Consider the following 12,921-nt stretch of genomic DNA (forward strand, 5'->3'; position numbering starts at 1 on the left):
TTCCAAGCAGGTAACCACTTGGAAAAAAAAAACCAAAACACTGAGGAACTTTGTCCTGACGGTCATAAAGCAAAAATTTCACTGTTTAACAGACGACTCGCTGCTTGGAATATTAAATGTCCCGTTTCTACCAAACTTCCCCATGCCTCTGGGCCACCTGTAAAAAGGCAGGATGATCATAATCCCCGGTATTTTACTCAAGTGTTAACTACTCAGAGGAGCACAATTAAGAAGAGGAGTTTCCCTACTCAAGGTTAAGCCTCACTATCTTGAGAGCGCACTAGAAGAGGATCCGTTTCTGCTGCTATAACACGGTAGAGCCAGGACTACAAGCGGAGCCTCCGAGGCCCAGCTTACACTAAGCTTTTCCTTGTTACAAGAAAGCGTCTTTACTCTACAGCGCACCTTGAGCCACAGCAGCGACGATGGCAAAACTCCGCTCGCTACCGGTATCGTAATCTTCTCCAGCTGAAACGGCAAACGCTGCAATCTAAGTGTGAGCCAAGGAATCGCTGTGCTACGCACCAGAAAGGCGACACCCGCAGCCTGAGTTCTCTCAAGCATATGTATTTTAGAGAAAAGTGCACAGAAATAAAATATTATCACTCTTTTTTTTTTTTTTTTTTTCCCCCCCCGAATTCCTCTCAGGCTCGAGGAGACACAAAGCAGAGCTCAGGCAAGACTGTTCTTCTTCTAAGAATGACAGGTGATACAGCGCTAAAAGCCTTTCTAAGTGTTTTTTGTAGTCATCTCCTGCTTCTTCCTTATCTCCAAGGCCATGACCCTGTCATGGAAGGAAATGAGATTTGTTTGACATGATTTGTTCCTAAAAAACCCCCAGTGATGGCTGTTTCCTTGTTTTTTCTCCGAAGTGTTTGGTAAAATGCTATAACCCTGATCGTGCCCGCAGCATCTTATCAAACAGCCAGGGTTTCTGAGGTCAGAAAGCATCAAAAAAAGCCCAGGACAGCCCAGAGGGTTCTTGACCCAACACGTGTGATTAATACCCTGCTTTTCCCAGCTGATCACAAGCAGCTGCTGTCACTCCTGGCTAGAAAATGCAACGGCTTATTTTAAAACAATGGACTTTTCTTTCCTCTTCCTTCAAATGGCAGCAGGGCCAGTACTGATGGAATTAACTCGGGTACGACAGCTCTTCCCTACGGTTGCTCCAGACCCACCACACCTGCCATTCCTGTGCAAAAATCGGCGCAGAATCTGTCAAAAGATTAAATACAAATTCATCTCACTGAACCTAATATCTAGCACTTGGCACATTCGGGATTCCAGCTGGAATTCGGACTGGAACAGCCCTAGTGGCAATGATGGATGATTTCCTCTTGTTAGTAAACATTTTCATTATTTTAGACCTCCCTGCAGCCCTTCACATTGTCAGCCGTGAGATATTACCTCCCACTTGAGAGAGTGCCAGAAAAGCTGTAGGAATAGCGGCTGTTCCTCCACAAGGGACACCCTCAAACAACACGGAGAAAAAAAAAAACCCCAAAACATCGTCAGCATTAGGTCTCGCATCTCTGAAGCCCGTGAAGGTCGTTTCCTCTCGGCACAGGGGTTCAACGCTTATTTGCATGAAGAGAGCTTGGATGGAAGGAGCCGATTAAAAGCGAAACTCCTTGAAGAGGCAAAGACTCAGGAAGGATGACGTTCTGATGCTGTGTAGCTTGGGTGAAGGTACAGACCGACAGCTGGTCAGTTGTGTCCAGAAATTATCCTTTTCTTTCTATCCGATCGCAAGCTCTCGTCTAAAAATCGGAAATGATTTCTCTCGCCAAGGAAATGTCACCTCGTCTTCCACGCCTTTTTTTTTCCACCGTCTCTTCCCTCCCTTTTTCACCTCTTCCCTGAACTTCAGCAACGGGATGTTCAAGCTATCAGTCATGCTGAAACTTGCTGCCATGCCAGACATGGAGAAATAAAATATCAGCCTGCCCTCCGCTGGGTACTTCAACGCGGACCTGGAGTGAACTGAATCAAGTGCAAGATCTCACAGTTTTTATCTTCAACTTCCACAACGCTCTGGGTCCAAGGCACTAAAATATCTACTGAAGGCTGAGAATGATGATTGGTTTCTCAGACGGGTACAGCTTTCCGCAGCAAGGGTAAAGGTCCTCTCTGCAGGAGGCCTTCCTTTCTGAGGGCTGATGCTCAGGGTGATACTCAGCAGGAATGAACGACCGCTGCAAACCTTCCCTGATTTGGGCTCCAAGCACTTCTTTGACCTGCCTGTCGTAATAGCGACACCAGCTAGAGCCTTACAGTTTAGAACCAAACCTCACCAGCACTTCATAGTCCATTAAATAAAGTTTCTTACCCTTTATTCCCTCTTGAGGAGAAGATGAGGCAATGACATAGTTATCAGTGGCAAGAGATGATCAGGTGCTCCCATGAGGATGAAAGTGTATAATTGCTACTTCCTTGAGAGAAAATTCATTTTAAAAGTGCGCTGAAAATTGGACTCGGCGTTTGACTGCAGCTGGCTTTTACATCACTCAGCTGCCTCCCTGCAAATCCATCCTCTCATCTACCAAATGTCGGATATTGCAGCAGATGGTGAGACCAAAAGTTGGGCCGTGGAATTGCTCATGAAACCTTTTACTGCTTTATTATTTTTTTTTTCCCACCAATGGGTCTTCAATGGACCCCACGGGAGATAAGGACATTGCCAGGTCATGAAACTTCACGGTATTCTTACTCACGACGACCCTCACTTCATAAGCGTGTGCTCGTGAGGATCCACAACGGAAGGGAAATATCTTGTAAAATAAAAGTGCCACAAGTTTCAAGAAAAATAAAATATTTGACAATATAATAAATTGCTGCAGTTTAGTTACCATGGTCTACTGGAGCCTTTATCTAGTCATTATAATTTCACAGCACCAGCTCTTGCCTTATCAAAATGTTTCAGTGAATCAGGTGTTCTGGCTGCTTCTGGTACGGGATAAGAGCCTTGGCCTCTTGGTCAATACATTTGCTTCAGCTAATCATTTCCAAGTTGCCAAAGGGATAAATATTTAAAACAATCATGCATTCAAAACATCGCAATTTGAAGGCTTAAACCACATCGTCCGTTTTTCCAGCAGCACAAATATAAAGTTTCTGAGCAAATATCATCGAGCCAAGCTGAGAAGCAAGACGAAGCCTCTCCATTCGTTCCAGATTGCCTCAGTCCTGTTATTGGAATGGAAAAGAGAGGGGACATTCAGGGATCCGCATTCAGTGACAGATTTGGTCTCCAATGTACGGTGCCAAAGTCTGTGAAGGACACAAAAATCTAACGCTGCTCAGCCAGGTCCCTCCGCAGGGGACCCCGTAGGGTTCAGCAGCTCAGGACAGAGGCCCTTCAAGGTCGGGCAGTAGCTGTGTTTGGGGTGGGGAATGCTTGAGCCAAAGGGCGCCGCGAGTTCCCAGCTGCTACGTGAAGATGAGACGTGGGGAGGGATGACATGTCCATAGCCTCATGTGACATGTTTCCAAGGGAAAAAAAAAGGGAAGCCAAGAGTCCTGAATTTGCCCAGCGTGCTGAACGGTGAAGAAATACAACTGTATCTCTGGGTATTTTGACACTGGGAAGTGTTGCAGCGACCTGCCTGGAGCATCTGCTGGAAGGGACCGAGGCCACCCAGTACCACGGCTCTGGGCACCGGGTAGCGGGCGGACATCTCCACAGTCAATCCCAGTGCCACAGCCTGTCCTCGGGGTGTCACAGGGCGCGTGGGGTGGGTGCTGTGGGGCTGGAGTCAATCCGCAATATAGAGGTGACAGCAGGTGGCAGCTTCTTCCACGCCACAGACCTTCGCGGGTCGATCTCACAATTTTTTTGGAAAGACTGTTGCCATCTTCCAGATGGGTAAGGTGAGGCATAGCCAGGGAGAGCGAGGAGAAGCGGCTTGCCCAAGGTCACAGATGAAGTGACTGACAGAGCTGCAAACAGTACCCAGGAGCCCTAATTACCAGCTCGCTTTTCCAACGGCTAAAGAGCAATCAAGAATGATTATGCAGCAAAGGCTCTCGCACGTGGGAACTGTCTTACCGGAGGGTTAATTCCGCTGTCGCTTCTTACTGTGAGCTGACACATGGTGGTGCAATGAGAACATTAGCCTCTCACCCTTCGGGATGTTGTTTGATGAGGTGCTGGTCTGGAAAACAAAAGCAAGAAGCAGAGAAGGAACCTGCCAGCAGCTCTAATCGGCACCTCAAGAGGAAAGAATCAGGCGTGGGGCGACCACTTTCGGTGGGCACAGCCTGGTAGGGCTGGGGGGGGATGAAGTTCCTGGACACTCTGCTCCATAGCACTGCACGGGGTCTTAAGGGATGGGACCCTTCACTGAACTTTTATTTCTGGAACCGCCTCGTTCAATCCTATTTTTTTTTAAACAAAAGGCCTCAAGGGCAGGTTTACCCCACTGCAGTCAGATCTTCTCCGACCCAAGCGTCAAGATGAGGCTGCAGCATCCCATCTGCCTCGGCCGGGATTCTGCACGACTATTCCTTTGCTCTCATTTTCCCGGATAAAAAACAGTCGAGTGATTTGCTCTGCACATGCCTTGAACCTCAGCGTTGAAATGTGAGGTCTGTGTGCGGGTCTCTCAGCACTGTCCCCCCTCCCTCAACTCGATATTTTTTTTGCAACAGCCATTAGAAAAGTATATTAGCTGATTCCCAATTCTCTTTTTTTTTTTTTTTTTTTCCCCCAGACAGGATTTGGAGAATTATAAGCTATTTCTTAAGCTATAATTCCAACTCTCAGTTCAACAGATAGTATTAGTTAGTGAATTATTTCAAGCCATACGAGCAATACAATCAATACTCGTGAAGTAATGGCTTGGGTAACCATGCCAACGCAACTTTCATGCAAGACTGGAGGGCAGGTTAGTTTTTAAAACATTGAAAGGGAAGGTAATTAAGTCTGATCCTGACAAGACTTACAGACAAATGAGAAAGCGCTGCAAGTCATGTGGAAATCTTCCCAGTGAAGAAATAAAGCTAATGCTGTGAATAAAATTAATTCAATGGATAATGCTGTTAAAAAAAATAAATAAATAAAAAAATTCCCTCGCTCAAGCAGCCATTAGGAAAGTTTTCTTCATCTTCTTGCATATTTGGGTGAACATTGATCTTCCTTTTGTTGCCTGGACATCTAGATTTTCTAAGGATTTTTTTTTTTTTTTTTTTTTTGTCCTACCGAATGGATTTTATGCATGGATTTGCAACCAAAGCCTCTGTCAGAAAACGAATAGCCGGGTCAAAGACTGGGTGATGTGCCCGTTCTTACTATCTTGTAGAAAGCAAGTGTTCCAAAGCCTGATCTAGTGTATATAAGACCTATAATTTCTTAACAGAACTTTTTTATTTTGTACTGAGAGACTTTCAGTGTTGGTGATTCCCCTAGCAATCTAGTCCAGACCAGAACTCTACTGGTTGAAAGTTTTCCACCTTTGTCTACGATGAGGAGCCTTTGCTCCGATTAACGGTAACACTGCAGAGGTTGGCTGGCACTAAGGAAAGGATCTGTTGGAAGGAGATGTTCAGAGGAATAAGGGTACGTTCCTACACGGGGCAGGAGAAGCAGGCGGTAGCTTCACCTCAAGGTGGAGCGTGTGGGAGGAGGTACAAAGGTAGGGGTGGAAAAAGAAACACGGAATGCCAACAGAAAGGCCCGACTGGGACGGAATAACAAAATATCGACAATTTGTGATGCTTTCAGCTCGAGTCAGCGATGCTGCAGCTTCCTGTGCTTCTCCCCAGACTTTGTGACACATCCCTCCCGTGCGTTGCTCTGTGCTGAACCCCCGACCTGCTCCAGACTCTTTGAAGACATCGGTGTCGTCTCCCCCTCCAGACTCCGTTCGGCCATTCTGCTTGTGGGGAAATCCGTGCGTTGACTTTATCCACGTCTAGTTAATAGATATTTATTTGCGGACTGTGAAATAGAGCCCATCTGCGTTTGAATGTCTTGGCAACACCTAGGGTAATGTCAGAACTGCAATAAAGCCGTGAGAGACGATCTGCAAATAGCAAGGTAGCTGTTGAATATGAAGATCAAAGTGTCTGGGGAACAGAGAGGTGCCGGCGGACCACGAGCGATGGGCAAGGGCCAGTGTGAGTCGATAAATGGTTGGAGTCTGAGTCTCACTTCGTGCTCAAGGCTCGGACCAGCTGCGCCACGAGCTCTGACAACGCAGGATCAAACCTGGCTTCTGTGGACAAGCGTCAGGACTTTGTTTCCAAAGTCCCCTCCTCATCCTTTGGGTGAAAGAACTCCAGTGGTTGGTACCTGTAGATGTGTCCTCAACCTCTCCATGGATGGTCATGCCAGGGGTTGCCACCCGGGCAGTAAAAGCAATGACAGCCAAGGAGTGACAGACATATAGGGATGAAAAGGAGGAATATTGTCTTCGTGGGAAAAAAAAACCAAACAAAACAAAACACCATGAAACCCCTAATTCTCAGTTACATTTCTAAATTCTGCTGTGCAACGCTTTTGGCCCCATATTCACACCACGAACACGATAACAACAGCTGGCAAAGCCGTTGTGCCTTGCTTCTGCATCGCAGCTTTTAATTTTATTTAAGAATAACATCAGCTGGAAGCTGGCAGGGTGAGTCAGAGTTATCACGTTATGTCTAGTAGGTCCATAAAACCCACAACCTGGATTTGATAGCCGGAGCTGTGAGTGTTGGCTAATGAACTCGTGTTCTTTACAAGGGCCATATGGGCGTAGTTAAAAATACGGTTCCGTGTTAAGGAGGCAGAGAGGTAAAATATGAAATAGAGAACAGACCCAAGAAGGGGATATCTATCTTCCACAAGTTATAGTTCAAACAAATTGCTATGAAAATCAGCCAATTATTTTTTTTTTTCCCCAAATAAAGACATTATAGTTAAGTTTGAAGGCTTCTTACCTCCGTTACCGTGTCTTTTCTCATCTGTGAAACCTGTGCTTCATTTCACAGTAAATATCCTGTGAATATCAAAGATATTGGGATGTACCAATTAATTTTTATATATTTTTTTTTCCTGCCAACTAAGCACCGGTGAATACACTGCGTTAGTTCGCACAGCCCTGGCAGCTGATGGTGTCTAAGGCTGGGGATGCTCTGCCACTGGCCTGGGATGTCCCACGGGCCACGCGGGCCACGGCGCACGCATTAGGGATGGGCTTTTTGGTGTAACACCACTGCCCGATCCTGCTTTTAGTTGTAGAAGAGCAAACACCTGGACATCAAACCTCAGCGAGAGTTTTGACAGAGCAGATTTTCGTTCCTTTTCTATTTCCTAATCACACCACAGAGCCCCCCCGAGGAAGGACAATTTAGCCGCATGTACCAAATTGCAGGATTGGGGGCGGACACCCCTCTGCGCAACTTCCAGTGGCTCTTGTTCTTTCTGTGTTATCTTTACCCTTCTCTACGGCCTTCTTTATCAATTATAATTAATTCACTGAACTCATTTTCCTGGGATTTATTTTCTTCCCTCTGGGTTTCAGGAGGCTGTTGCCCTCCAAGCCCTTTGTTCCACGCGCCTCACGTGACTTCTTCTAATTTATATAATTTCTCATGCTTGGTGTTGTAATTGTAATGTACACTATCTTCTCGGAGCAAGCTCACAGGAAAATTTAAAGAGGTACTTTAAAAATCTAATTCAATTTAACAAATGAACACAGGTACACCTAACACTGTTCCTCTAACTCTTAGTTGTTCCAAGAACGGTTTTGATTTTGCCTTCCTCTTGGCTGGTAGCCTCTCCACCTACTCGCAGGTACCAATCACCTCTCAGACGGTTTAACTGATTAAGACGCAGGGTGGAGTTCAGAGCTATTGTTCTTGGCTTTGAAGCTTGCTGCTCCGATTTCAGACCTGCATGCTTGTCTGTTCCTTATAAACACATCGGTTGGTCTGATGGAAAGATATTATCCCTCCTCGCTACCGGGCATCATTCACCTCCTTGGACCATGATGGCTGTGAGAGCATTGCTGCTACCAGCCACAGCGACTTGTGGTTCAGGGCAAAGGTATATCCACGCGTTCTCTTATTGATCGATTCAGATTAAGAGGCAGGCAGGTTGGTATTGGCTTTCTTCTGTGCTCAATGCAAGGGAAACCGTGGAAGGTGGGAGAACCCACATAAAGGCAATATCTGTATCACTGAGAAGCTTTATCCTGATACATGAGAGTTTGTGTCCGCTCTAAAAAGCCACTTGGCCTTGAATAAATACAGGTTGAAATGAAACCTTTTATTTTTATTTTTTTTTGACTTTCGTAAGCAACGACATTTTCAGACAGCTTTCCCATGAAGGGAACAGAAAGGAGAAAGCTCAGCTTCTGCCAAGAGGAAGTTTGATTAACACAGGAAGGATGATCTGATTCGGTTTCCTGAAAGAAGACGAAGCCGGGGCATGGGATTCCAATTGCAACTTTGCAATTCTCTGTATCTTATCTATATGACTTCCTAGTTTGTTTAGCTGGGTTAGTGCAGGAAAAGAAGGGAGGTTTTCGAATTGCTTGTAGGTGTATACTCAAAGGGCACTTGCAGTTGTCATTTCCACTTGGTAGAGCATAATGAAGTTCTCAGGTGGTTGGGGGAAAGGGGGACAGTGCGGAGCTGTGCCAGTTGGCTGTTTTAACGGGGGTCTCTATTTTGTTAGCGCCGCTTCCAAGAGCTGATTTTCATCCCCTCTCCCCCTTTTTTTTTTTTTTTTTTTTTTCCTAGTCAGCGTTCTGGCAGCTGCTGCCCGTGGGGCGATGGCTGGATCGATAGTTTATGGTTCCTATCTCCCTGTTTTCCCAAAGCTCCGCGGGATCCTGAAGGTATTTATTTTTATTTTGACTTGGCTTTTTAATCGTATTTCCTTTGCCGGCGTTGGCTGCAATTAATCACCAGGATTTTGCTGCTGTGGTGCCCCTATTGAGTTTCAAAGTCCTTCGTGTTGCTGCTCTCCCCCGTGAGATACTTCACGGAGGCTTTTAAATGTCTCTCGCTGATGTCGGGCTTGAGCATCTTTGTTTTCGATACCTTTGGCTCACTCACTGGGTCAAAGGATGGTTCTTGCGAGATTGATTGCCATCGAAATGCAAAAAGTACAAAGGACACTGAAGGATAAATCTCTAAGTAAATTCGGTGGGAGGCGAGCCAGCTTGTGCGCTGGGGATTGCTTTCTCTTCCGAGGCAGGGAAAGCTAATAGTTCTGGACTGTTAATATTAATGGTGACGTCTTTATCTGCTTCCCTGATTGACTTCCTTTCTGCGTTTTAGCACTGGAAATTAGTCGGTATTAAACTTACTTTCAGGAACAAGAGGAAATGGAAGAGGCTAAACGAAATCATATCGTCCATGGGTTTATTTTTTTTTATCATATTTTATAGTCCTCGATTTATTACTTCTCATTTATAACCAACCCCCCTATTTCTTCCCCAAACTGTTTATATTGGCAACGTTGGCTGTAGGCTGGCTTGTCTTTTTTAAAAAATCTGACTTGGTATTTCAAGACGAAAGAAGGGAGGGAAAGAAGGTGAGAAGAAGTTGTGTAGCAACAGCAACAGCCTGGCTGGGAGTAGGAAAGAAGTTTTTCGTTGCTGCAGCCAGGGTTTGAGGAGGGGTTTGAGCTTTTCCCTCCCAGTCCACAAAAAAAGATTGTCAATAGATTTTAAAAAAAATTTTTTTTTTTTTTTTTTTTTTTTTTTTTTTCATATGCTTTGGTCTTTCTACTTCCTATTCAAATTGGAGTCGCTGGTGACATCCTGACCCAGCCAGCCAGGACACTCTGCCCATACAACAAGTCCTGGGCAGGGTGTTTCTTCTTGAGTAGATGAATTTAGCCTTAATTAGCTGTTTGGGGTTTTGTCATGTGTTTGTTTGTTTTATTTTTTTTTCTTTTGTAAACAATGGATGAGAGAGATGGGATTAAACTAAATCCTCTTTCCTCTTGAAAGAAATGCAAGGATATATTTTTCATGCTGCTAGGAGAAATCGTTGCTCCTTACCTGCTCCCTGAGCAGAACTGGCCATCACTACATTGGAAACAGTGAGTGGACTTGGGAAAGCTTCAGCAGAAAGCAAATTCAAAGCTGTCAGAGGAGAGACAGTTAAACAGAGCAAAGACTAGAAAGAAGTGCACCAGGACACGTGCCTGGGGACCCAGGCTCTGTTCACGGATCCGGAGATGACCCAGCAGGTCATCCCATCGACGTGTTTTACTGTTGTTTTTTGGTTTGTTGGTTGTTTTATTTTTTTTTTTTTCCCTGTCATTGCACCGTTGGTCTGGGTTGGAATCCGAGTAGAGATGCTCTCTTATTAAGTGCTTGTTTATGTGTCCATCCCACAGGACCCACTGTGGCAGTGGAGACTTCTAGGTGCTACTGTAAATGCTAATGCTGGGAGATAATGGAAAAAAAAAACAACAACAACAAAAAAAACCAACCATGTAGTGCAGGAGTGGAATGATTTCTGACACGGTGAACATGTGTCTGCTGAGAATCAGCTGAAGTAGGCTCTTAAGCAAGTTGTCTGAAAACATTCACTTTGCAGGAATTCACAGCCAGAGTCCCATGAAATATTCAAGCCAAAGTTACTAGTTAATTAAACCGCTGACTTTTTTTTTTTTTTTTTTTTTTTTTTTTTTTTTTTTTTTTTTTCTCCAGCAGGCAGCAATAAATAGATTCCTTTCTATGAAACTGAAATATCCCAAGTAATAATGTCATTGAAAAGAAATGTTGTAACTGGTAATGACCTCCTACTGCAAGATAAGTTTCAAGTCATTTATGGAAGATAAACACAGAGAGGAGGCGGGGAAATGCGTTACTAAGCTTTGGAAATAACCTTCATCCGGTTCCAAACTCCAGTCCAGGAATGTTATTGCCAATCTGCCAAATGAGCAAGCAAAGAAAATACGGAAGAATAAATGTAAAAATGGGGAAAGGGAAAAGGAGGCACTAACAGATATATTACCTTGAAGATGTGGTCTCAAATCTCTCGTGTCACTCAAGAGACTGATGTTGACTTCCACAGATGTTTTCTTAGAAGAAAAATATAGTCTGATTGGCTCAGGAGAATCTGCATCAGAACAAATAGGCGGTGATGCCCAAACATCTTTATTTTTTCATTAAAAAAAAAAAAAATCTAACATGTGGGGCCATAGCATCATTATTTCCTAGCCTCGCATGTCCTGGTGTAACTGGGGCTGCACCGCCTCGCCCCATCCCTTGGCACCACGGTGTATTTGAGGAAAGAAAGAGAACAGCTTGTCACGGAAGTGCCCATTACCGTGCCGTGCCTGCCTGGGCTCGCCTGCTCCACAGCCTTTCCAAAACCATTGATGGGGCGAGACAGTTGCGAAGGCTGAAGCCCCTTTGGACTGTCACTGCCCGTAAAAATTACTCCGGGAGTTGTAAAGAGGAAAGGTGAGCCGGTACCGCCTGGTGCTTCCCAACACCATAGAGGAGACATTTTATATCGTCTCATGATCTTTGTGACTATAAAGACGAGGAAGTGGATAAAGCTGCTCCTCGGTCGTACTCTCTAACCCCCTTGAAGTCAACTTGAAGGGCTTGAGTTTCGTTTTGTCTTTTGTTCCCTTGGGAACTGCAGGTCCTGGAGACCTTCCTCAACATACTCCAAGCGCAGGAAAGAGACACGCCAAACTGCTGTGAGATCCTGATCTAACTGGGATTTTCAATCCTGAAGTACCACCCCTACAGCGCTAACGTACACTGAAGAACCACGCCAAAGATTAATCACGACGGACGATTCTTTAAAAAAGCTTCCTAATTTCATTTATTAAGATTTACAAAGCTGGCCAGAAAACACTCTTATAATTTGTCTCCATCACCTCTTCGGGCTAGAAGCAAAATTTGTTCAATCTACGTCCCTTCAGAGACCTGAGCTACAGTCCCACCCTGTTTTAACATCAAAGCGAATAAGAGCAGGAACAAAAAAAAATAGATTCCATGGGAAAGGAATGAACAATCAATCTATTGAACAATAAATATTTTTTAATGAGTTCTTAGCAGTAGAAACGCACGTCTCTCTCCTGCTGAGGTTTTTTTTTCTTCTTCTTTTTTTTTTTTTTTTTTCCATTTGCAACAACGGCAGGTGAGGTTTATAAATCTTTTCACTGGCTTTCACGCTTCCTTAAGTGAAGCTACCGCCTGGTAGAACAAACTACCGATGGAAGAAGTGCGTTGCGCATCTCGGGAAGTCCATGAGCTGCAAAGCCCGGCAGCCAGGTCTGTGTTTCAAGGAGTCAAAGCCAATATTCCAGCATAGATGATCCTCAGAAGAGCTAAACTAGCCCAGTGCCTCAGTTTACTCCGGCTTTAAAATATATGTTCTATATACAACATGATTTCATGCAAATCTGAAATCTTTCACATAATTCTTTCTCACCCCCAGCCCCTTGTTCCATCCCCAAACACAGCTGGTGTGGATTTTCACGATGAATTACGGGGTGGTTGCGAAGATGCTGGTTTTACCCCTCGAAGGACGCAGTTCGATCTCAAACCTCGGCCTCGCGAACCCGCAGGGCACCCACCAGTTTTAATGGCTGTTGGGCATTTACGCAACTGGTTGTGGGTTTCGATCCTCATATCCAATCCTGAAACTTGAGTTTAATTCGCTTAGAAGCTCATTCCTGTCAGAAAGCCTTGATGAGTTCAGGTTATCTGCCTGTGCCAGGAATATTTTGGTGACTGTTTGCCGAAGATATCATAATTGTATCGCTCTACCCTTGGTAAAACAGGATATTGGTATTAGTTCGTGGAGGAGGATGATGATGATGTGCCATCAGCACCCTGTCATCGTCGTCGTCGTTGTCTTCTTCTTCTTCTTCTTCTTCTTCTTCTTCTTCTTCTTCTTCTTCTTCTTCTTCTTCTTCTTCTTCTTCTTCTTCTTCTTCTCCTCCTTCTT

Source organism: Athene cunicularia (assembly GCF_003259725.1).
Source record: "Athene cunicularia isolate RWA chromosome Z unlocalized genomic scaffold, athCun1 chrZ_part1, whole genome shotgun sequence".
In the NCBI taxonomy this organism is placed as follows: domain Eukaryota; kingdom Metazoa; phylum Chordata; class Aves; order Strigiformes; family Strigidae; genus Athene; species Athene cunicularia.